Source organism: Meriones unguiculatus, chromosome X (assembly GCF_030254825.1).
Source record: "Meriones unguiculatus strain TT.TT164.6M chromosome X, Bangor_MerUng_6.1, whole genome shotgun sequence".
In the NCBI taxonomy this organism is placed as follows: domain Eukaryota; kingdom Metazoa; phylum Chordata; class Mammalia; order Rodentia; family Muridae; genus Meriones; species Meriones unguiculatus.
Genome location: NC_083369.1, coordinates 32,536,347 through 32,563,473, shown reverse-complemented (window position 1 = coordinate 32,563,473; position 27,127 = coordinate 32,536,347). Strand labels below are relative to the sequence as shown.

The window sequence follows — 27,127 nt, the reverse complement described above, 5'->3', positions numbered from 1 at the left end:
GGGCACAGTGGTGCACACCTGTAATCCCAGCACTCAGGAGGCAGAGGCAGGTGGAGGAGTTCCTCTTGTACCTTAGGCCAGCCTAAAACTCTCTAGTAGCCTAGGCTGGGCTCAAACGCATAATGTTCCTGTTTTGACCTTTTGATTGCTAGGATTGTAGGCATGCCCCATCATCACTAAACCCAGCTCATTTCATGTATTTTATTTACAAGTTTTTCAGTTAAGATTGGTTTATTTATATGCAATTTCAGTGTGAGTCAAAGAGCTTTCTTAAAGAAGTAGTAAGGGTTTTTAGTAGATGTCTCATGTTTTATTTTTTCTTTTATTGAAATTAGACTTTTTCATATATTATATTTTCATTATGGTTTCCCCTCCCTGTACTCCTGTCAGTTTCTCCCCACCCCACCCCCCAATCTGGTTATGGGTCTCTGTATTTGTTTCCATCAACTGCAGGAGGAAGCTTCTCTGACAATGGCTGACCTATAAGTAAATCAGATTATTATCATCAGGTGTCATTTTATCACTGCTTATTTTTTAGACCGGTAGTATTTTGTTTTACCCCAGGTCCCTGAGCTATCTAGTCTCATGTTATTAGTCACCTAAGCAGGGTCAGGTATGGATTTTATTTCATGGAGTTAAGACAAGTCAGATATTGGTTGGTTATTCACACAAGCTTTGTGTCACCATTGCCCTAGCATATTGTATAGACAGGACACCACTGTAGATAAAGGTTTTATGGTTGTCTTGATGTTTACATTTCTCTTTTTATACTCTGCAGGGTAACTTCCTGAATGAAAGATGCTTGAACATAGGGGTGACACTCTATATAGGCATCAGCTCAACATCTCCATGTTCAATGAGTTGTATAAGGTAGTGTCTTTAGCAACGGGGCCTTATTGTCATTTTGTTGAGAGCAACTTATTATCTTGACAACAGCCTGGGTTGTTTGTGCTGGCCAACATCTCAATTAGATGTAATCCAAACCTACTACTGGAAACTTCATTTGGTGGTAAGATGGCCAGTTGGGACTTCGTCTCTCCCATTGTTTGGTGGTTTCATTTGGATCACCTTCATACGTTTATATATTTTAGGAAACATCTACTGTATTAGGTTTCCATAGTACCCCTCAAATGCCCCTTAATTTTACCTGTCTCTCTCCCCCATATGCCCTTCTTCAACCCTTGCTCCCCTCGCTATCCCCACAAGATCCTCCCATTCCAGCCATGCTCCCAATCTATCCATAACTATTTCCAGTTCCTAATGAGATTTATTTGTACCATCCAGTGTCTTACTTTATACCTTTCCTCTGTGGTTCTATAGATTGTAGTTTGGCAATCATTAAATTAACAGCTAATATTCATATATAAAGGAATAAATACCCCTCATGAAACTGAAAAGCTTCTGTAAGGCAAAAGACACTGTCGTTAGAACAAAATGACAGCCTACAGATTGGGAAAGGATCTTCACCAACCCAACATTTAACAGAGGGCTGATATCTGGACTATATAAAGAACTAAAGAAGTTAAAAGGCAATAATCCAAGTAACTCAATTAAAAATGGGGTATGGAGCTAAACAGAGAATTCTCTGTAGAAGAATATAGAATGGCAGAGAAATACATAAGGAGATGTTCAACATCCTTAGCCATCAGAGACATGCAAATCAAAACGACCTTGAGATTTTACCTTACACCCATCAGAATGGCTAAGATTCTAGAGACAACGCATGCTGGAGAGGCTGTGCAGAAAGGGGAACCCTACTCCACTGCTGGTGGGAATGTCAACTGGTACAACCACTCTGGAAATCAATCTGATGCTTTCTCAGACAATTAGGAATAGTGCTACCTCAAGATCCAGCTATACCACTCCTAGGCATATATCCAAAAGATGTTCAAGTACACAAGGACATTTGCTCAACCATGTTTGTAGCAGCCTTATTCGTAATAGCCAGAACCTGGAACAACCCAGATGTCCATCAACAGAAGAATGGATACAGAAATTGTGGTATTTTTACACAATGGAATACTACTCAGCAATTAAAAACAAGGAAATTATGAATTTTGCAGGCAAATGGTGGGATCTAGAAAAAATCATCCTGAGTTAGGTATCCCAAAAGCAGAAAGACACATATGGTATATACTCACTTATATAGACCTATAAGATAGGATAAACATACTAAAATATGTACACCTAAAGAAGATAAACAAGAAAGAGGTCCAGGGATAAGATGATCAATCCTCATCTAGAAAGACAAAGGAGATGGATATTGGACATAGGAGAAAACAAGTAACAGGACAGTAGCCTACCACAGACGGCACCTGAAAGACTCTACCTAGCAGTGTATCAAAGCAGATGCTGAGACCCATAACCAAGCCTTCGGCAGAGTGTAGGGAATCATATGAAGAAAGGAGGAATTAGTATAACCTAGAGGAGACAGGGAGTCTCACAAAGTCCAAATATATCTGAGTACAGGGGTCTTCTATGAGACTGTTTGTCCAACCAAGGACCATGCATGGATATAACCTACAACCCCTGCCCATGGTAGCTCATTATCCAAGTGGTTTCCCTAGTAATGGGGACAGGAATTGTTTCTGATATGAACTTATGAGCTTCCCCTCCCCCTGAGAGAGGAGCAGCCTTGCTAGGCCACAGATAAGGACATTGCAACCATCCTGATGATACCTGATAACCTAGGGCCAGACGGAAGGAGAGGAAGACACCCCCTCTCAGTGGACTCAGAAGGGGGCAGGGAGGAGATGAGGGAAAGAAGGGAGGATTGGGAGGGGAAGAGGGAGTGGGCTACAGCTGGGATACAAGTGAATGTATAAAATTATTTAAAAATAAAAAAATATTAATATAAAAAAGGAATAAATACCATATTTGTTCTTCTGGGTCTGTGTTACCTCACTCAGCATGATATTTTCTGGTTCTGCTCTAGCTAAGATTTCAAGTACTATATTGAATGGAGAGAGTGGAAAACCTTGTACTGTTCCTCATTTTAGTGTAATTACTTTGAGTTTCTCTTCGTTTAAGTTGATGTTGGCTATGGGCTTGCTGTAAACTGCCTTTATTATGGTGAAATATGTAGCCCTTTTATCCCTACTCTCTCCAGGACTTTTATCATGGAGGGGTGTTGAATTTTGCCAGACCTTTTCTGTACCTAATGAGATGATCATATGGTTTTTGTTTTTCAGTCTGTTTATTTGGCAGAATACATTTATCAATTTATGTATATTGAATCATTCCTGAATCTCTAGGATGAAGCCTACTTGATCATGCTAGAAGATCTTTTTGATGTGTTCTTTGGTTCAGTTTGAAAGTATGTTATTGAGAAAATTTGCATCTATATTTACGTAGGGAAACTCGTCTGTAATTTTCTTTTTGTGTTGGGTCTTTATGTGGTTTGGGTATAATGGTAACTCTTGCCTCATTTCTAATCTTGTTAATTTGGATATTGACTCTCTGCCTTCGAGTTAATTTGATAAGGGTTTTTCTTTTTTAAAATTATTACTGTTTATTACAATTTATTCACTTTGTATCCTGGCTGTAGCTCCCTCCTGTATCTTCTCCCAGTCCCACCCTCCTTCTCTCTCCTCCCCCTATGTCCCTCTTCAAGTTCACTGATAGGGGAGATCCTCTTCCCCTACTATCTGACCCTAGCCTATCAGGTCTCATCAGGAGTGGCTGCATCTTCTTTCTCTTTGGCCTGGCAAGGCTGCCCTCCCAGGGGAAGGTGATCAAAGAGCTGGTTTTTCAATTGCATTGATTTTCTCAAAGAACCAACTCTCTTTCATTAATTCTTTGTATTGATTTTTTTGGTTTTTATTTATTTGTATTTTATTGAACTCAGCATTGAGTTTGATTATTCTTGCTGTCAACTCCTTTTGGGTGTGATTTCTTCTTTTTGTTCTAGAGCTCTCAGTTGTGCTCTTATGTTACTAGTTTTTGTTTTGTTTTGGGTTTTTTGTTTGTTTGTTTGTTTGTTTAATGTAGGCACTTAGTGATAAAAGCTTGCCTCTTAGAACTGTTCTCATTGTGTCCCATAAGTTTGGGTATGCTGTGTATTCATTTTCATTTAATTCTAGAAAGTCTTTAAATTTTTTTGTTTCTGTTTTGACCCATTTTTCATTCAGTAGAGAGTTGCTCAGTTTCCATAAATTTCTAAGTTTTCTGTTGTTTCTGTTTTTGTTGACATCCAGCTTTAATCGATGCTTGTCAGATAAGATAAATGGAGTTATTTCAATTTTCTTTTTTTCTGTTGATATTTGCTTTGTATCCAAGTATATGGTCAGTTTTGGGGAAATTACTATAAGGTGCAGAGAAAAAGGTATATTCTTTTATGTTCGGGTGAAATGTTCTATAAATATCCATTAGGTCCATTTGGTTTATAACATCAATTAGCTCCAGCACTTCTCTATTTGGTTTCTGTCTGGATGACCTGTGTATTGGTGAGAATGGGGCACTGAAGTGTCCCAGTATCAGTGTGTGAGGGTCAATATGTGATTTAAGCTGTAGTAGTGTTTCTTTTACAAACTTGGAAGTCCTCCTGTTTGTGGCATGGATAGTAAGAATTGCAATGTCATTTTCGTGGAATTTTTCTCTGATGTGATGGTATGTTTGAAGTCTCTTCTAATTAGTTTTTGTTTGAAGTCTATTTCACCAGATATTAAAATGGCTACACCAGCTTGATTCTTAGGTCCATTTTCTTAGATTATCTTTTTTTTTAACAACTCTTTACCACCTGAAGAGATGTATATCCTTGATTTTAAGTTTTGTTTCTAAGATGCAAAAGAAGGATGGATCCTGCTTTCACACCCACTCTGTTAGCCTGTGTCTTTTTATTGGGAAACTGAGATCATGATGTTGGGAGGTATGAATGACCATTATTGTTGATTCCTCTCATGGTAGTGGTGGTTTTTTTGTTTTTTTGTTTTTTTTGGCGTGTTTGTGTGTGTGTGTGTTTCCCCTCCTTTGATTTTGCTGGTCTGGGATTATTTAGTGCCTGTGTTTTCTTAGATGTAGCAGACCTCTTTAGATTGGAGTTTAACTTCTAGAACTTTCTTTAGGGCTGAGTTTATAGATAGATAATGCTTAAATTTGGTTTTATAGTAGAATATTTTATTTTCTCCATTTATGACGATTGGAAGTTTTACCTGGTATAGTAGTCTGGTCTAGCATTTGTGATCTCTTAGAGTCTGCAGTACATCCATCCAGGTCCTTCTGGCTTTGAGAGTCTTTATTGAGAAGCCAGGTGTAATTCTAGTAGATCTGCCTTTACATGTTACTTGGTCCTTTTCCCTTGCAGTTTTTAATAATACTCTTTTTGTTGTTGTTGTTGTTGTTCTGTACATTGAGTTTTATTATGTGTTGAGGGGACTTTTTTCTGGTCCAGTTGATTTGGTGTTCTGTATGCTTTTTGTACTTTGACAGGGATCTCCTTCTTTAGATTAGGAAAATTTTCCTCTATGATTCTGTTTAAAACATTTTCTGTGCCTTTGACATGGGTTTCTTCTCCTTACTCTATTCCTATTATTCTTAAATTTGTTCTTTTCATAGTGTTCCAGATTTTCTGAATATTTTATGCCAGTTTTTTTTTTTTTAGATTCAACATTTTCTTAGACCCAGGTATTCATTTCTTCTATCGTGTCTTCAATGTCTCAGATTTACTCTTCCATTTGTTGTATTCTGATGGCGAAGCTTGCCTCTGAGTTTCCTGTTCAAGTTCCTAAATTTTTTCATATCTATATTTTCCTCAGTTTGGGGTTTTCTTTACTGATTCTATTTCTACTTTCATATCTTTAACATTTTTATTCCTTTCTACCGTTTGTTTGTGTTTTCAAATTTTTCTTCAAGGGATTTTAGTCATTTCCTCTTTAGTGACCATTATCTTATACACAAAGGCTTTTAAAGATCTTTTTCTTGTGCTTCATCTATGTTGGAACAGTCAGGGCCTGCTGTGGTAGAGTTGCTAGGTTCTAGTGCAGACATATTGTTCTGGATGTTATCAATTGTGTTTTTATCCTGGTATCTAGGCATCTGGGGTTGGGAAGAGCATAAATCTAGGTCCTGACATCTAGTCTTGTCTTTTTTTTTTTTATCAGTTATATTTTATTAACTCTGTATCCCAGCCGTGTCCCGATCCCTCATTCCCTCCCAGTCCCTCCCTCCCTCCCTCATCTCCACCGTGCCCCTTTCCAAGTCCACTGATAGGGGGGACCTCCTCCCCATTCATCTGATCCTGTTTTATCAGGTATCTTCAGGACTGGCTGCAAAGCCCTCCTCTGTGGCCTAACAGGACTGCTCCTCCCTTGGGGGGTGGAGAAGCCAAAGAGCCAGTCATTGAGTTCCTGTTAGAAATAGTCCTTGTTCCCCTCACTTTGGGAAACCAATTGGTTACTGAGCTACCACAGGCTACATCTGAGTGGAGGTTCTAGGTTATATCCATACATGGTCCTTGGTTGAATGTCAGCCAGAACCTGGAAACAACCCAGATGTCCATCAACGGTGGAATGGGTACAGAAATTGTGGTATTTTTATACAATGGAATACTACTCAGCAATCAAAAAGGAGGAAATCATGAAATTTGCAGGCAAATGGTGGGATCTAGAAAAGATCATTCTGAGTGAAATATCCCAGAAGGAGAAAGACAAACATGGGATATACTCACTTATATAGACCTATAAGATATGATAAACATAATGAAATCTATACACCTAAAAAAGATAATCAATTGAGCAGACATGGGGTAAGATGATCAATCCTCGTTTAGAAAGACAGATGGGATGTGCATTGAACGTATGACAGGAGTCTACTGAGCACATCTGAAAGACTCTAACTAGCAGTGTTTTCAAAGCAAAGACTCATGACCAAACCTTTGGCAGAGTACAGGGAATCATAAGAAAGAAGGGGAGTTAGTCTGATGGGGAAAGGATAGGAGCTCCACAAGGACCAAATATATCTGGGCACAGGGTCTTTTCTGAGCCTGACATTCAACCAAGGACAATGTATGGATATAACCTAGAACCTCCACTCAGATGTAGCCTGTGGTAGCTTAGTCTTGTCTTTGTCATGTGGGTGTTTTGTTCCTTGGTTTCTGTTTCCTCTGTGGTTCTTAGGAGAATGTGGTGACTGTGTGTGTTGCCTGTTAGGAAATTATTCTGGGGTCCTGATAGGTGTGGCCACTGGGAATTCCAGGTAAAATGGTTTCTGAGTATTGAGACCTGAGAATTAGGAATGCAGATGGGCTCGGGGGACTGAAGGAGTTCATAGGAGGGAGGATGGCCAGCTGTTCCACCAGGATCTGCTTAGTTAGTTCCCTGGGAATTGTTGCAGATATTGTGGTGAGGCCACAGCAGAAGGTCTGCTACAGGGCTGGAGATGAGAGTGCCGCATTGGATTTGGAGGACTGGAGGGTGAGGAGAAGATCTGCAGTTTGCCTACTTGCTTCCCTAGTCAGAATGGCCTATGGGTTCCCAGGGAGTGCCTGATGGAGTTGGGGGCTGGGATAAAGCAATGGGTAAGGGGAAGAAATTTTGGAGGGGGAGATCTGTGTGATTTACTGGAGATAGATACAGTGGGAAAAGGGAGGCTGCTGCAGGTGTTCTGTTGCACAGCTGGGGGTGAGGCTGGGGGATTGGACTTGGAGACACAAAGGGAAAAGCAAAAATCTGCAGTCAGCCTACCTGATTCCCTAGCAGGAATGGCCTGTGGGTTCCCAGAATATATCTCCTGTTTAAAGTGGCTACTTCTTCCTCCTCCTCCTCCTCCTCCTTCTTCTTCTTCAAATGACATCTATGAATACAATCAATATGGCCAGAAGACTTTAAAAATCAGAAAGACTATGCCTTATGAAATTCATTTCTTTTTCTGGATCCTGCCAAATATCCCCATAAGGTTTGTATGGTGGGCCAGGATGGGAAAGGACCTCGCTTTATCAAAGCTCACACATGACTGTAGCATGTGCCCTCGTCCTCCTTATTATTGAAAATTTTTCGGTTTCCAATTTGTTGCTTATATGAATAATCAAAATAGAGGAGGAGTTTCAAACAAGTGGCTGGGAGTAAGGGTATATGTCTGAGGTAGGGGTTGAGGTATTTCTATCAATCATTTTTCCATGCTCACAGCATATGAATTTCCCTCATGTTTCAAGAGTTCAGTTTACAGAGTGTGCAATTTACTGTTATGAGTGCTCAAGGGGAAGCAAATAGCTAGCTAACTCATGAATCCAATTGTTCTATAAAAGGTCGAACATACAGCACAGGGCTTAAGAGGTGAAGAAGGGAAAAAGGAGTCAGACTGGGCTATGAAGAAGGCTACATGGATAACTGTTATTTGACATATGACAAAAAAAAATTACGTTTGTGAGGCAGACAAGCAAGGAATTTGGGGAAGCTTATTTCAGGCAGAGAGAAATGCAAGACAAATCTCTGGGACCACAGGAGACCTCAATGAGTTTATCCTAAGAAACTGCTAGCAGAGTAATACTGCCAATGGAAAGGGAAAAAACAAAACAAAACAAATCCAAAAAACAGAGAAGTCTGAAGTTATAACTTGCAGACCATGACAAGGAGTTGAACAGTCATTCTGCAGACACTGGGAAACAATGGAGATACCTAGATGTGGTGTGCACTCTAGACATATCTTTTGCCTTCAGACGTGGAGGTGGTAGAGGCTATCAAGGTCATGTCAATGACTTATTTTTATGTAGATTGCAACTAAAGGGTAAGGGGTATATGAATCCTTGATTTCTTTGCTTTCTTTCTTTCTTTAAGCTTTTTGAGTCAGGGTTTCTCTGTGAATAGCTCTGGCTGTTCTAGAACTCGCTTTGTAGCCCAGGCTGGCCTTGAACTCAGAGATATGCTTGTCTCTGCCTCAGAGGCATGTGCCACCACTTCCCAGCCATAGCCTCAATTTCTTTACTGTCAATAGCAGATGGCGGTAAGAGAAGCAATATGGGCAGAGAAATGGGTCACAAGGGTAAGGAAAGTTGTATTTTGGTGTTGTTATTTGTTAACATTGGTTGGGAATGGGTTTATCTACTTTTCCTGGGGAAATCTGTCCACCATTCAAATACTCTCTCACTCCAAATATTGAAATATTCTCAGACTAGAATATTGATAATTTTCTCTCACATTTTGACAGTTTCTGACCAAATGTTATCTCTAACTCATAAAGCAAGTGTGGCAACAACCTGTTCCAGACCACCCCCACTGCATCTCGGGCCAAGAAGAAAACAACCAAAGAAAAGCGTATCAACATTTCCCCACATATTAGATCAGAAAGATATGAATCAATAACTGCCACATGATTTTAAGAGTAAAAGCTTAAATTGTAGCATGCTCATATTCAAAACATTCTGTATGCTAGTGGCTTTATTTCTATAATCCTTCATAATACCTCCATTGGTAACATAATATGGAGCAGAACTATAAAATATTATTTTCTCACCATGGAGAGGCATCATCTGCCATTCTTTAAGTGGTCCTGCTGTAAACATGAACCTGGAGCCTGGTTTTATGAAATTACACCACAGGTGATCTTAGGCATGGTATTCAGCATGCCTCTCAAGAATTACTGTATAGTGGAATGGATTGAAGAGCTGTTCTTTCTATAATCATAGAAGCCTCTGTGGCTTTATTTTTTTAAGGGGAAATTGCATTGTACAAACTAATCTTAGGTACGACTGAATAGGAACAACAATAGAAGCAGATTAGAGTTAACCAAAGTCTGAGTTGACACATATGTCGGACAGGAGCCCTCATAGAACTGGAAAGACATATTTCTGTTGTCATTACAAATCTGTAGTGCTCTAAACATACCAGAAAAATGCACTGCTAAAAAATGGAGTATGGGGTTAAATCTAATATTTTGGAGGAATTTTAGGCATATGATTTTGGAACTATTGGCTAAAGATTTTGTTATTCCTAGTGAAGAGTTAACAGCAGAAGGAAATCATATTATTTGCACCTATGAGAGAATATCCTCTTTCATCAGGTAAAGACCGTGTGTGTGTTGAAAAAGGTGTGGGACTTGTTTTGTATACTGATGAAAATGGCAGGCCAATCAAATTCACCTCTAAAAGATCAAAAGGTAGTAGCTCTAACAAATGGAGGGAAAGTTGTGGAAAAAGAGTCACCACCAGCTTCATCCTAAGAAATCAATGGAAGAAAGTTGTCTGAAGGGATGAGGCATTCAGAGAATGCCAAGATAAGAGACAAACCCCTGTCTTTATGGTGTGTCTATGCCCACAAGTTCCACTAAAAAAAGCATATTGGAAAATGTGACCCTCAAAACAAAACAAGCAAAGGAGACAACTTGCAGGAGAGAGGAAGGTAGGAAGCTTGAGGAACCCACCTAACCTGAATGAGGAAGAACACTTGTCATAGAGAACCTTAAAATTCCCTTGATCTCAGGGAGGTTTCCCATGTCAGGGATGATGTCATAAGTACAGAAAAGTTTTCCAAATGTTTAATGCAGGTGAGATAAAGGCTGGAGTGACATAACAGTGGAGGCAAGAGGAAATTGTTGGGTCTTTGGCTCAGAGAATTGATAGAGGAATATGTAGAAGGAGGTCAAAGAACACATATGGAATATTTGGGAGTGGATCAATCAGAAGGTAAATGACAAACCACGAGAGAGGTCTTCATAAGAATCAGTTGGAAGCCGTTTTGCTAGTCATCACAAAGGTGCTCCACTCAGTTAGGATGGAACCAAGAATGACAATAACCACTCCAAAAGCACACTTGAAAAACTGACATCTCCATTAAGTGAAATATTGACAATATGGCTTTTCAATTATTACAATGAAGTATGCATAAAAGCCAAACAAAATATTTACTATTGCTGGGAGTGGTAGCACACACTTTTAATTCCAGCACATATCTCTATGAGTTTGAGGCCAGAAGCAGGCATATCTCTGTGAGTTAGAGGCCAGCCTAGTCTACAGAGCAAGTCCCAGGCTAACCAGGGCTACCTAATAAAACCCTGTCTCAAAACAAACAACAAAAACAGAAGAAAAATGTCTATTTGATTTGATTTCTAGAAACCATCTATAAAACAAAACCTGTATGGGTGTGACAGTTATTTTGAGGTGTCAGCTTAACTAGATCATGAATGAACTTGGAGACCTGGATGCTTTCATTTTTGAGTGGATGAGCTGAGGAAGACGTAGCACCAGTGTGAGCAAGCACTAGCCACGAGCATCCATTGTATTGTGCTATGCACAATTGCTAGGAAGTTGAACCAGTCTAAATAGCTACCCACAGATGAAGGCAAAAGGAATATATGATTCATCCACACAATGGAATTTTATTCAGTTATAAGGAAAAATGAAATCATCACATTTCGGGAAAGGGAGTGGCACTAGAAAGAATTACATCAAGGAAAGTGACAGAGTCAGAAAGACAAGTACATATGCTCTCTCATCTACGCTCCTGGATGTCACTTTCTGAATATGTTAATAAATGAGAGGATGTGTATCTGCAAAAAAAATAGAAAGGGGACTATGAAAACAGAAAAAGAAGACTCAATGGAAGACTAAAAGAATACATGTGATAAAAGCAGTAGGGAGGTTATTGTGGAAGGAAGGGCCCACAGAATGGTAGCAGAGCTATGATGGAGTGAGGGAAGAGCAATACAAAGTACATGTAAAAGTAGCATCATAAAACTCACTACTTAGCATGCTAAATTTTGAAAGTGAGTTAATAATTTTAACTAATTGCCTAAATAGAAATATATCCGTGGGGAAAACGCCAATTTGGCTGATTCTCATTTGGACTCAGTTTCAGTTCAAGGGTATAGTTTACACTCAAAAAATACATATAAACTCGCCTGTTATTTCTGGAGACCAGTGTCTCTCCCTTTCAAGCACTAGGCCCTGAAGCACATGATTGGAATAAAATTTGTCTGACTGTTACTAACTTCACATGTGAAACACTGCATCTAAGAAGAAAAGGAAGTTGTCTTCATTCTAAAGCAAGAATATCCACAGACATCTGATCATTCCATCCTTATAAATTTTAAACTGAGAAAGCTAGAATACAGGGTCCCCAATACAAAACTATTTCCTAAGGCTACCCAGGAATTACAGACAAATTTTAAAGGCACAAGTATCCACTGAATTCTGAGTCGAGGCCTAATAATATTAATTTTTTTTTTCTCAAGACAGGCATTGTTTATGAGATGAGAAACTATATACAAGTAGCTGACATCCCACATATAAAGACCAGTGGTACCTCAAACTTTAATAGAAACAACTCCCATTAACACTGATGTCACAGAAGAAATGAGGGAAATAACTTGAGAAATTGTCACCTCTAAAACAGAACTATTACCAGGGCTCATCCACAAGCATTCCCGTATGACTATTCAGAAACCACATTGAAAGATATTCTCTGTCATTTCTGTTTCAGTTTAAGCCTTCAATTTGTCCATAAAGTCCTCTATACTAGTGATAACTTATGACTGTTTATTGAGTGGAAAAATTGTTGGAAAAGCCTTCATCATGTCCATAAAAATAGCTAGATAGATTCTTGGTATAATGTTCTTTTGGAATATAAACAATTTACCCTTGTTCATTCAAATGCTGATTTCTCTACCCCACTTGCTGGTTTCAATTTGGACATTACATTGAATAAGCATCACCCTGTCTCAAGTTTGTGTAGACATGCCACAATTTGTTCTTTGTATTGTCAATAAAACAACCAGCCACAATGCTGAGGGACATCCTGGTCAGGAAGGGAGAAAAAGGAAGCGAGGGGAAGAGTGGGAGAGTAGAGATCAGGAGGACAGAACTTCAAACCATGAGGAGAGATGAACCAAGATATGAATAAAAGCAAGTATAATGGGTGAAATCTGAATGGTAGGAAACTATGCGGGCTTGGAGGTTTAGGATGGAATAACTATTGCCCAGTATTGTGTTCTAGGTTAACTAAATAAATCCTAGTCTCTGTGTGGTGATTTGGGTATACAGCTGGTTTAAGAATAACCAACCATTAACTAAAAGATAAATCAATAGTAAATATTAATAACCCACAACAATAGATATTGATTGATATGTATGTCTTATTTTATTCTCTGACTAATCTTAGGAGATAGCTACTTACTAACCACAGGAGATGTCAAATTATACTTCTAAGATGACCCTTTTGTATAAGTAACATGAACTGCTGGTCCCCACACGAATGTGCACATATATGCATCCACTCCTACTTATGCATGCACATATATACATTACAGAGAGAACCTCTTAGTTTTTTAGGTCTTCTGTGGGGAAAAAAAAGTCACAAATATGATGGTTTTAAATAACAGAAATTTGTTCCCCGTTCTGGAGACTAGAAAAAGCAAGATGGTAGTAGGCTATTATCTCTCTGAAAACTGCAGGGAACAATTTGTTCTATGAATTTCCCTTAGGTTCTTATGTTCTGGGCAGTCTCAGATATTCAGGGTTTGTGGACACATAACTTTCAGCTCTACTTCTGTTGTCATATGGCATTCTCCTTATAAATCTATGTAACTCTTCTTCTAAAAGCAGTCATCCTGGATAAAGTCCCATTCATCACCTCATCTTCACTGTGAAGACATATGCCTCAAAGGTATAGGTCCCCTTACTTTTGAGACACATCAAAGACAATAAACCTTTTAGTACAACCATGATGTTGTTGTAACTAGAAAATGTAGAGAAGTGAACATTGAGAGGAAATCCAGTTTCCATTTGTCTATCATGCTTTTTCCAGTAATCCCAAACCAACAACTTTAAGAACAGCTTTCAGCTGAATGCCTACATGGGGTCATCACTTTAGGAAAATTTTACCAAACATATCTCAAAATTGTCTTTCACAGCTCAATAATTAAGTTGAGAGGAGATACCCCTGACCTTGGAAACACTCAAGATATTTGAGCTCTATAAGCAAGAAGGCGGACCCTGAGTAAGGCGATCAATCCTCACTCAGAAAGGCAAATGGGACAGAAATCAAAAGAGGGAAAAAACAGGAAACCGGATAGGAGCCTATCACAGAAGGCCTTTGAAAAACTCTGCCCAGCAGTATATCAAAGCAGATGCTGAGGCTCATAACCAAACTTTGGGCAGAGAGCTGGGAATCTTATGAAAAAAGGGGGAGATCAAAAGACCTAGAGGGGACAGGAGCTCCTCAAGGAGAGCAACAGAGCCAAAAAACCTGGGTACATGGGTCTTTTCTGAGACTGATACTCCAACCAAGGACCATTCATGGATATAACCTAGAACCCCTGCTCAGATGTAGCCCATGGCAGCTCAGTCTCCAAGTGGATACCCTAGTAATGGAAACAGGGACTGTCTCTGATATGAACTCAGTGGCTGGCTCTTTGATCACCTCCCCCTGAGGGGGTAGCAGCTTTACTAGGCCACAGAGGAAGACAATGCAGCCAGTCCTGATGAGACCTGATAGGCTAGGGTCAGATGGAAAGGGAAGAGGACCTCCCCTATCAGTGGACTTAGGGAGGGGCATGGGAGGAGATGAGGGCAGGAAGGAAGGAATGAGGGAGGGGGCTACAGCTGGGATATAAAGTGAATAAACTGTACTTAATATTAAAAAATTAAAATTAAAAAAAGATATTTGAGCTTTAAGGCAAGAGGCATTCTTGGAACTCAGAAATGGCCTAATACATTGCAAACCTCACAGATCACATGCCTCACAAGTCCACTCCTGCAGATATTGTCAAATGGTGGATCTGAGCTAGAGGTTAAACTGCCTGAGGCTGAATGCTAACACTGGGCTAAAAGCCTTTCCTTTCAGGATGTTTGAGACTAAAAAAGTAAGAAACATACATATTGAGGCGTGACTGGCAATTTGTGGAGGCTCTAATATACTGTGGAGCCAAGCATGGAACACAGGAGTAAAGGACAGTTTGACAGTTACAACTGTTTTAAAAACATTTTAGTAGCATAAATTAATTAAATGTGCTCATGAGTTTCATTTTTAAGAAGTTCATACCTGTATATAATATATTTTATCATATTCCATGCATACATGTATTATCTTCTCTTGTCCCCATCCCACTCTTGCTAATCCCCTTTCGCTTCCCAACTACCCCCCTTATATCTCCATTTCTTTTATGTATGTGTGACCCAGTGAGTTTCACTGAAGCTGTTTGCAGGAACATGGGTGAGAATTTGTTTACAGGAGCACAGACACCTTAGGAGTGGATACAGCACTGAAGAAAATGTCTTTCCTTCCACACATCCACTGTTTATTGCCTATAAATCTTTGGAAAGGAACCTCTCCCTTCTGTGGCAGGGTCTTATGTAGCTCTTATGCAAGTAACCACAGCTGCTGTGATCTCAAGAGTAGACTGTAAAGGTGTGGCATGTCTAGGAATCTCTACTTCATACCCGTGTCCCACCTTTCCTCTGGCTCTCAATTCTTTATATCATTTCTCCTGCTACATTCCCTGAGCCTTGAAATGGATGACATTGATGTCCTATTCATGCTTGAGCATTCAACTGTCGCTTATTCTCAACATCTTGGCTAGTTTTAAATCTCTGCATTTACTTACCAGTGAAAAAAAGAAGCTTCTCCAAACAAAGATGGTAGCAGCACCAGTCTACAGATATAAACAGTGTTTAGAAGGCAATTGGACAGGTGCAATGTCATGTTCATTTAACAAAGCAACAACAGTAGCTTCCCAACGAGGACTTACGACCTCCTCAGGCATGGGCTTTTGGCTGCATTTAAAATACCTGTTGTAGAAAATCCTTTTTTAAATGGCTGTTGGTATATATTGGTGTTTATTATTAGCCCTATGATTATCATGGTGGTATTATCTAGCCCACTATCATGAATAATAAGACACACACACCTGTTAAATTTTATAATTGCCTTATTTACCTTGGGCCAGGCAGGTGTTTTTCTTACATTGTCTCAGTAGCCTCACTGTCCATCTCACAGCTCCCATCTAATGCCATCTGCCTTAATCCTCCTCATCTGGTCTACCTTCCATACATAATCCCATGGCACTTGCTTGTATTCCTCATCTGAACCTTTGTACACCATTATTGGAGTCCTTCCTCTAGACCCACTTGATTTCTTCTCCAGGCTAACCCATCGTGGCTTCCTCCTTCTTCCTCTTCTCGTGTCCATCTTTCTTCTCCCAGTGATTCCTTGTGAGTTCCTCCAAAGCCCAGGAACCTTAGCCATGCCTATACCATCTGCCCTGTTTACGTATAGGCTGTTCAATTAGCCAATCAGGTATAATGACTTAGGAAGGTTTACACCTGTAATTAGCATCAGACCAACCTCCAACAAATACCAGAGATGAATTCTCTCCTATGGAAAGGGCCTCAAATCCAATTAGAAAGGGTTGGGTTATCTCCATAACAGACTTCCCACTGTTACACAAGTATTGCAGCATTGTATTGTAGAGCCTATATTGTAAAGTACTGCTGTGCACAGTGTCCACAGCTGAGCAAAATCATTGATGAGAATTCTCTTCCAGTAGCCTATATAGCATCTTCTAGCATGATAAGGGCTGGCCAGACGAAAGGACCACTGTCCTTCTCTAGCTTGAATTCTCTACATTCCTTGATCAACACATGTAGCATCTTCAGCAATGGGACATTGCCATGTAGCTCTAGGTGGGTAAGCTACAGCAGTGACAATTGTCTACACACTTTTGGTAGAACTTTCCCTACCTTCTTCTCTCCCTTATCTCCTTGACCCCACTCCTCACTTCCCACCCCCAATTATCTGTCTTCCACATTGTATCACATACATTTTTTTTTCTCGTCTTGTGTGTCTCTGTCTACTTTCCTGGGATCTATACACATCCACTTCCTCATAAATGCACATGTCCAAAAGTTAGAAGTTAGGCTCCACAAACAAAAAAACAAACAAAAAACATTCAGTGTTTTTCTTTATGGCCTGAATTACTTTACTTAATACAATATTTCCATTTCCATCCATTTTCACGCAAATTTCACAATTTCAGTTTTCTTCACATATGAATAAAACTCTGCTGTGTATATTGCCACATTTTCATCATCCATTTATTAATTGACGGACATCTAGGTTGAGTCTTTTGCAGTTGTGGAATACCAATTTTCTGGCTCAGTTTTTCTTTTAGCCATGTTAAAGAACAAGACACTCCTTACCCAGTCCTACGCCCTTCTCTTTGTTCCTCATAGGTATGAGACTTAAATTGTAGTGCAAAGGTTCCCTCTATGTACTTTTTTCTCTTTGTCACCGACAGACCTTTGCCCTAAACAATGTCATCCACATGTGATCCCATCTTGTTAGCTGCTTCTTGAACATTCTGAGTACTCATAAACTGTACTGTTGATGACGTTTAAGAAAGCAGATGATCTGGTAGCATATGAGGACTATGTCACTCAACAGCTGATGGGTAGAAGGGATCAGATCCTCATTTGTGGACGGAGGCAAATAGTCCTTCACACAGGGAATAACCCACGTACCAGTACGTGGGTTCATAGTAGTCTGAGAAACTGTTTGGTGGAAGAAGAAACTTTATAAATACAATGATTGTGACTTTCAAAAGGCAGGACAATATACACAAAGGTTCTGCTCTCTAGTAGAAAACAACCCAAATAACCAGTAAGAGAAAAGCAAGATGGCACAAAGACCCTACACCCCTCTCTACACCCTGCTACACTTGACTAGAATGGGAAACATGCCTTTTCTGTTTTGTTTGTTTGTTTGTTTTGGTTGGTTGGTTTTCAGTTTTTCAAGACAAAATTTCTCTGTGTAGCCTTGGCTGTCCTGGACTCACTTTGTAGACCAGGCTGGCCTCAAACTCACAGAGATCTACCTGCCTCTGCCTCCCAAAGTGCTGGGATTATAGGCTTGAAGCACCGTGCCTGGCTCTATTTTTATTTTTAATTAGAAGGGTTTTCTTTTTAGGGGGGAGGGGCAGGCAAAGTGGTGCACACCTGTAATCCCAGCATTCTGGGAGGAAAAGGCAGGAGGATCTCTGTGAGTTTGAGGGAAGCCTGGTGTACAAAGCAAGTCCAAGACAGCTAAGACTACACAGAGAAACCCTGTCTCGAAAAAACAAACACAAAACAAACAAACAAACAAAAAACCCAATTTTTTTATGGTTTGTTTTGGGGGAATAGTTTTTGGTTGGTTATTGTTGTTATTGTTTTTGTTTTTGGTGATAAGGTCTCTACATATAGCCCTGGATACCCTGGAGTTAACTTTATAGATGAGGCTGGCCTCAAATTCACAGAGATCCACCTGACTATGTGTCCAAAGTGCTGGGATTAAATGCATGCATCAACACATTCAGCTATATTTTCAATTATAATTTCTTTATTTGTACTCTCATTTTCCTTTTTTGTTTGATTTTCTTTCTTTGATTACAGGCCTTCAATACAGACTTTTAGTTCTGACTAATTAAACCAGGCAAAGCAGTTGAAATATACATTTTTTGTTTGTTTTTTATTTTTTGTTTTGCCTAGTTTTTGAGATGCAACTCACAAGGGCTTCAGACTTCATGTGTATCCAAGGATGACCATGAATATCTGATCCTCTGCCTTCACTTCCTTAAATGCTAGAATTACAGGCTTGAATCACTACAGCCAGCTTTTCTGCTTTTTTTCCCCTCCTGTTCATTTTCTCCATTTTCGCCCTTATTTAATATCTGATTTTTTAAATCAAATTTGTCCTGTGTGAACCTTCTCCACCCCCCAACAGGCTCTCAGTATGGGGCACAAGTTGGCCTGGGGGTATTATCTTCCTAGTTTCATCCTCTCAAGTGATGCATTTGTTTTAGGTTGTCTGTTTGCATTCATCTTCCTCTTTCTTTTCTCACTTATCCTTAGCTTGAGCTGCCTTATCTCCTTCTTTCTTCTCTATTGTTTCTTCTACTGATTATTTTTACCTATTTCTGTTCTGTTCTAGTACTGATAACTGGTCTTACTGAGATTACTTTCCATTTCTCCTTTTACTAATATTCTAGTATACACTATACAACCCCCATTCCTTTATTTCTCAAAAGATATTGGAGTTGGGAGGATATTATTGTTAATTGGTATTTACTGAATTTTCTTTTTTATAAGTTTATTTATTTCTTTATTCACTTTACATCCAGAATGCATCTCCTCACTCCTTTCTTCCTAGTCCCACCCTTCTATTCTTGTCTCCTTTTCCCCTCCTCTTCTTAGAAAAAAGAAGGTCCCCTATTACTGTATTTTAATAGCTAAGTGGCCATAAATTCCTTTGGTTTGTGTTTATAATAACATAATTTCCTTCCTTCAGTTATTAAGAATGTATTTGATGGACTTAGTAATTTATGTTAGAAGTTATCTTTCAGGGTTTGAGAGATATTGTTCCATGCCCTCTAAAATTTTAGAATGTCTATTAAGAAATATGCTGTTATTCTGAGAGAATTTGCCTTTAGATATGACTGGTTGTTTCTCTCTTGCAGACTTCAACAGTATTTTTTTTTCTTTGTTCTGCAAACTTAGTGTTTTAACTATAGTGTAATGTATGGAGGCTACTAGTAGTAAAGATTGACCTTAATACAATAATGGTAGGTCAATCTACACACACAAAAATAGTAATAATAATAATGATAATAATAATAATGACGTCATTGGGTTTTCTATTTCTGTGATAAAATACCATGACCAAAAGTGACTTGGTGAGGAAAGGGTTCATTTCATCTGATAACTCTCAGATCACAGTCCATCACTGAGCGAAGTCAAGGCAGGAACATGGAGGCAACAACAGAAGCAGAGGCCAGGGAGGGATCCTGCTTACTGGTTTGCTCAGTTTCCTTTCTTTTATTCTCCAATATCACCTGCTGAGTGGTGGTACCATCTACAGTGAGCTGGACTCTCCCATATCAATCATTAATGATAAAAACCTTCCATAGACTTGCCTATAGACAATCTGATATAAGTATTTGCTCATTTGGGGTTCCTTTTACCAGATAACTCTAGCTATGTCAAGTTTTAAAAAAAAGAGCCAACTAGGACAGAAACCTACTAATTTGTTAGCCAATTAAGAAATGTAACTTTTGGGCGATCCAAGATGGTGGCACCAGGAGGACACTGTGTCTGATGAGCAGGACAGCAGTGACTGCACAGTGACAAGCACACAGAACTCTGGGCCCTAAAACACCAGCAATTGTTTCTCAAGTGAGATGAAACCCCATGGGGTGGGAAGCAATTGGGTCCATTCTCAGGTCACCGAGCTAAACGCTGGAAGAGTTCCCAGGTCCCAGCAGGTACCTGGTCACCAGCCCAGAGCCACATACTTGTGTGTTCTGATCACCACCACAGAATGAACTGTGGGCACCACAACACCAGAGACTGAGATTTCCAGTCAAGAGAAAACCTCATGGTGAAGGAAGCAATCGGGACCGACCTCAGGTCACAGAGACAATCCCTAGAAAAGGTCCCAGGTTCCTGCAAGTGCCCAGTCACAAGCACGGAGCCACTCACCTGGACCTATGTGCTCTACTCACCATCCCAGACTGAACTGTGGACCCTAAAACACTACCTGTCAGGAGGAAACCCCATGGTGGGGGAACATCAAAGTCTGACCTCAGGATACCCAGTTCCAGAAAAGTTTCTGGGATTCTGCTGCCTCTAGTCTCCTGCCACACCAATGAGTGCTGCACTCACCTGCCACTGATTACCACTTGGGTACTGGGGCACAGAGCTCCAACCTCAGACCTAAAGAAGCCTGAGATCCATCGGATCAGCCCCAGATACTACTCCAAGCTGCAACCAGTTACCCCTAACTAAACTGACCAAACTGAGGGGCTCCCTGATTCTTCAAGAGGGCTATGCCCAGCAAACACAGTATAAGAGTAGAAGCAGCAGCTCATTAAATTCAGAGCAAAAAACCCAGCGACAGGGCAGCTGTCTCCAAGACTTCTCTTGGTGAGAGGACAACCAACTGACTACCAAGAGCCACACTTACCACACAGGTCCATGTGCCAGAAGTGAGCTGTGGCAATTCCTAGGAATCTCCATTTGGTTGACCATACCAAAAATGCTGAGGAGGCCTCCTTCAGGAACAACCATCTTCCTGCTAAGAGGATTCTCCCCAACCTAGGATTCCAGTAGGCACCAGAAACTAACAGCCAATACCTGAGACAGCCAGATGGGTAGAGGCCAGCATAAAAGCACAACCAACAAAGCAATATGGCATCTCCAGAAACCAGGTATCCAGGTGCAAGTACCCCTAGACATCCTAACATAAGTGAGTTCAAGAAGATGACCTTACATCTATGCTTATGAAGAGGATAGTGGAAGAAACAAACAAAATGCATAAAGAACTAGAAGATAAAGTCAAACAGATTAGGGCCATCTATAAAGAAAGAGAGGAACATAAACTGAAATATAGTATAGCCATCAGTAAAGAAATACAGAAGATGCAGCAAAACAATTTGGCCTTCAAAGAGTAAATGATTAAATCAATAAAAGAAATAAAAAAAATAACAGAGGATTTTTCAAACAAACAAATGAAGGAATTGTATGAAAATACAGTCAGACAGGTGAAGGAAATCAACAAAACGGCTCAAGATATGAAGATAGAATTGGAAAAATTAAAGAAAACACAAATGGAGGAAATTGTGGAGAGATAGAAGTTAGGGAAGAAAACAGGAACTGCAAAAGTAAGCATAACCAACAGACTACAAGAGATGGAAGAAAGAAACTCAGGGGTGAAAGATACAATGGAAGAAATTGATATATCCATCAAATAAAATGATAAATATAAAAAAATTCCTGACACAAACCATCCAGGAAATCCAAAACAACATGAAAAGACAAAACCTAAGAATAATGAGAATAGAGGAAAAAGAAGATTCCCGTCTCCAAAGCAAAGAAAATATTTTCAACAAAATCATTGAAGAAAATTTCCCCAATTTAAAGCATACAAGAGGCCTGCAGAACACCTAATGAATCAGACCAGAAAAGAAAATCCCCTGCCACATAATAATCAAAACAGTAAGTATACAGAAGAAAAAAAAATACTAAAAGCTGCAATGGAAAAAGGCCATGAAACATATAATGGCAAACCCATGAGAATCACACCTGATTTCTCAAAAGAGACTATGAAAGCCAGAAGGACCTAGATAGATATCATGCAGATCCTAAGAGAACACAAATGTCAGCCCAGGCTACTATACCCAGCAAAACTCTCAGTCATCATACATGGAGAAAACAAGACAAAATGACAATGACAAAAAAAAACATGTAAACAATACCTACCCACAAATCCACCATTGCAGAAGATCTAGAAGAAAAAATACAACCCATGAAAACTAACTACTTTCAGGAAATAAATAACCTTACTATACCAAAACTAAAAGTATCCTAGCACACAAACACACTACCACAACCAACATCAAAATCAAAGGATCTAACAGCTACTGGTCATTAATCTCTCTCAACATCAATAGAATCAACACTCCAATAAAATGACACAGACTAACAGAACGGATGCATAAATAAGACCCAACAATCTGTTGCATACAAGAAACACACCTAAGTCACAAAGCTAGACATTACCTGAGAGTAAAGGGGTGGAAGACAGTTTTCCAAACAAATGGACCCAAGAAGCAGGCAAGAATAGCCATTCTAATATCTAATAAAATAGACTTTTAACCAAAATTAATCAAAAGAGATGGGGAAGGATACTTCATAAGTATCAAGGGAAAATTCCACCACAAGACATCACAATCCTGAACATCTATGCCCCAAATACAAGGGCAACCACATTTGTAAAAGAAACAATGATAAAACTTAAACCACACATAGATCCCCACACATTAATAGTGGGAGACTTCAACACCCCACTCTCAACAAAGGATAGGTCAACAAAACAGAAATTAAACGAAGAAACAATGTCTCTAACGAAGGTCATGAATCAAATGGACCTAACAGACATTTACAGAACCTTACACCCAAACACAAAAGAATTTACCTTCTTCTCAGCACCTCATGGAACCTTCTCCAAAATAGACCATATGGTTGGTCACAAAGCGAGCCTCAACAGATACAAGAAGATTGAAACAATCCGTTGTATCCTATCTGATCACCATGGAATAAAGCTGGATCTCAACAACAACAGAAATAGCAAAAAGCCTACACACACATGGAAACTGAACAACTTGCTACTAAATGATAGCTGGGTCAGGGAAGAAATAAAGAAATTAAAGTATTCCTAGAATTCAATGAAAATGAAGGCAAAACATACCCAAACATTTGGAACACAATGAAAGCAGTGCTAAGAGAAAATGTTCATAGCACTAAGTGCCTTCAAGATGAAATGTGAAACATCTCATTCAAGCAACTTAATGGCTCACTTAAAAAATCCTAGAAAAAGAAGAAACAGACACACCAAAAAGGAGTAGACGGCTGGAAATAATCAAACTCAGGGCTGAAATCAATAAATTAGAAACAAATAAAACAATTCAAAAAAATCAATGAAACTAAGAGCTGATTATTTGAGAAAGTCAACAAGATAGACAAACCCTTAGCCAAACTTACTAAGAGGCAGAGAGAAACTATCCAAATCAGCAAAATCAGAAATGAAAGGGGGACATAACAGCAGACACTGAGGAAATCCAAAAACACTCATTAGGTCTTACTTCAAAAGCCTATATGCCACAAAATTTGAAAATCTGAACGAAATGACAATTTTCTTGATTGATTCCACTTATCAAAGCTGAATCAAGACCAGGTAAATAAATTAAGTAGTCCTATATCCTCTAAAGAAATAGAAGCTCTCATCAAAAGTCTCCCATCCAAAAAGAGCCCAGGACCAGATGGTTTCAGAGCAGAATTCTACCAGACCTTCAGTGAAGAACTAACACTCATACTCTTCAAACTATTCCACAAAATAGTACAGAAGAAACATTACCAAAATGATTGTATGAAGCCACAGTCACCTTGATACCTAAATTTCACAAATACCCAACAAAGAAAGAGAATTTCAGGCCAGTCTTCCTTATGAACATTGATGCAAAAATACTCAACAAAATATTCACAAACCGAATCCATGAACACATCAAAGATATCATCCACTATGACCAAGTAGGCTTCATCCCAGGTATGCAGGCATGGTTCAATATACAGAAATCTATCAATGTAATCCACATAAATAAACTAAAAGAAAAAAAAACACACATGATAATCTCCTTAGATGCTGAAAAGGCATTTGATAAAATCCAACATTCCTTTATATTTAAAGTCCTGGCTCTCAGCGATACAAGGAACTTACCTAAACATAGTAAAGGCAATATACAGCAAGCCTAGAGCAAACATTAAACTAAATGGAGAGAAACTTAAATTAATCCCACTGAAATCAGGGACATAGCAAGGCTGCCTACTCTCTCCATACCTTTTCAACATAGTTCTTGCAGTCCTTGCTAGAGCAATAAGACAAATAAAGGAGATCAATGTGATTCAGTTCAGAAAGGAAGAAGTCAAATTATCACTATTTGCTGATGATATGATAGCATACCTGAGCGACCCCAAAAATTCTACCAGGGAACTCCTAAAGCTGATAAATACCTTCAGCAAAGTGGCTGAATAGAAAATTTTAAAAAAATCGGTAGCCCTCCTGTATACAAAAGACAAAAGGGCTGAGAAAGAAATTGGGGAAACAACTCCCTTCACAATAACCACAAAGAACAAAAGTACCTTGCTGTAATTTGTTTTTTTTTTTTTCTTTTTCTTGTACAGAACAGTTTACTCAGGAAGCATAAAAAGAGTAGGAAGGGTTATTATGCTTTTAGATTTTCATATTTTTTCCAGGCAAGAGATAATGAATGTTTTCTAGTTGACATTTTATGAATGGCTATTTACATAAACTTTTTGCTATTAAATAATATGATTCATATTAAATATATTTTTAATAAATATACTAATATGAATGTAGAATTAGATGTAGCCTTAATGAAATTACTTTCATCTTAGTTTTGGAATTCAGGGGAGATGGTACCACTTCTCCTCAGTGGCTAATTATTTTTTAATTTTAATTTTTCTTTTTTATATTAATTGCAGTTTCTTTGCTTTCTATCCCAGCTGTAGCAGACAAATGGTGGGATCTAGAAAAGATCATCCTGAGTGAGGTATCCCAGAACCAGAAAGACACACACGGCATATAGTCACTTATAATTGGATATTAGACATATAATATAGGATAAACATACTAAAATCTGTACACCTAAAGAAGCTGAGCAAGAAGGAGGACCCTGGGTAATATGAATTATTCTCACTCAGAAAGGCAAACAGGAGGGAAATCAGAAGAGGGAGGACAGGAGCCTACCAAAGAGGGACTATGAAAGACTTTACCCAGCAGTGTACAAAGTAGATGCTGAGGCTCATAACTAAATTTTGGGAAGAGTGCAGAAAATCTTATGAATGAAGGCGGAGATAGAAAGACCTGGAGGGGATAGGAGCTCCTCAAGGAGAGCAACAGTACCAAAAACCTGGGTACAGGGGTCTTTTCTGAGACTGATACTCCATCCATGGACTATGCATGGAAATAACCTAGAACCCCTGTAGCTCATGGCAGCTCAGTCTCAAAGTGGGTGCCTTAGCAATAGGAACAGGGACTATCTCTGACATGAACTCAGTGGCTGGCTCTTTGATCACCTCCCCCTGAGGGGGTAGCAGCCTTACCAGGCCACAGAGGAAGACAATGCAACCAGTCCTGATGAGACCTGATAGGCTAGGATCAGATGGAAAGGTAGGAGTACCTCCCCTATCAGTGGATGTGGAGAGGGGCATGAAAGGAAATGAGGGAGCAAGAGTAAGATTGGGAAGGAATAAGGTAAGGAGCTACACCTTGGTATGATTCTGACCAAGCAAGTCAAAGACTCCTATGAAAAAAACTTCAAGTCTCTGAAGAAAGAAATAGAAGAAGATATCAGAAGATGGAAAGAACTCCCATATTCATGGCTTGGCAGGATTAACATAGTAAAAATGCCCATCTTATAAAAAACAATCTACAGTTTCAATGCAATTCCCATCAAATTACCAACACAATTCTTTACAGACCTGGAAAGAAAAATTCTCAACTTCATATGGAATAACAAGAAACCCAGAATTGCTAAAACAATTCTCTACAGTAAAAGATCTTCTGGAGGTATTTACATCCCTAATCTCAAGCTGTACTATCAAGCAACAGTAGTAAAAACTTCATGGTACTGACACAGAAACTGGCTGGTGGATCAATGGAATTGAATAGAAGACCAAGAAATAAACCCACACACCTACGGATACTTGATTTTTTACACAAATAACAAAACCATACAATGGAAAAAGATAGCATCTTCAACAAATGGTGCTGGTCTAACTGGATATCTACATGTAGATAAATACAGTTAGATCCATACTCATCACCCTACACAAAACTAAAGTCCAAGTAGATTAAAGACCTCAATATAAAACCAGACACACTAACCTGATAGAAGAAAAAGTGGGGAAGAGCCTTGAACTAATTGGCACAGGAGACAACTTCCTGAACAGAACACCAACAGCACAGGCTCTAAGATCAACAATAAATAAACAGGACCTCATAAAACTGAAAAGCTTCTGTAAAGCAAAGGACACTGTCATCAAAACAAAATGACAGATTAGGAAAGGATCTTCACCAAACCTTTATATGACAGAGGGCTAATATCCAGAATATATAAAGAACTCAAGAAGTTAAAAAATAACAAATCAAGTAATCCAATTAAAAATGGTATTCAGAGCTAAACAGAGAATATAGAGGAACATCAAATGGTAGAGAAACACTTAAAGAAATGTTCAACAACCTTAGTTATCAGGGAAATGAAAATCAAAATGATCCTGAAATTTCACGTTACACCCATCATAATGGCTAACATCAAAACTTAAGTGACAACACATGCTGGAGAGAATGTGGAGAAAGTGGAACCCTCCTCCATTGCTGGTGGGAAGGTAAACTTGTACAACCACTTTGGAAATAAGTCTGGCACTTTCTCAGACAATTAGGAATAGTGATACCTCAAGATCTAGCAATACCACACCTAGGCATATATCCAAAATATGTTCAAGTATACACCAAGGACATTTGCTCAACTATGTCCATAGCAGCTTTATTTTTTAATAGCCAAAATCTGGAAACAACCCAATGTCCCTCAGTTG

General features: G+C 39.1%; 1 long non-coding RNA gene across 1 annotated transcript in view; it reads left to right on the top strand.

Annotated features, from left to right (window-relative positions):
- The first annotated feature begins 775 nt into the window (after positions 1–775).
- LOC132650135 (uncharacterized) overlaps positions 776–27,127 on the top strand; it is a 46,969-nt gene continuing 20,617 nt past the window's right edge. Inside the window, exon 1 of the long non-coding RNA XR_009588499.1 lies at positions 776–870. This is a non-coding gene — a long non-coding RNA (uncharacterized LOC132650135). The remainder of the gene's footprint in view (positions 871–27,127) is intronic.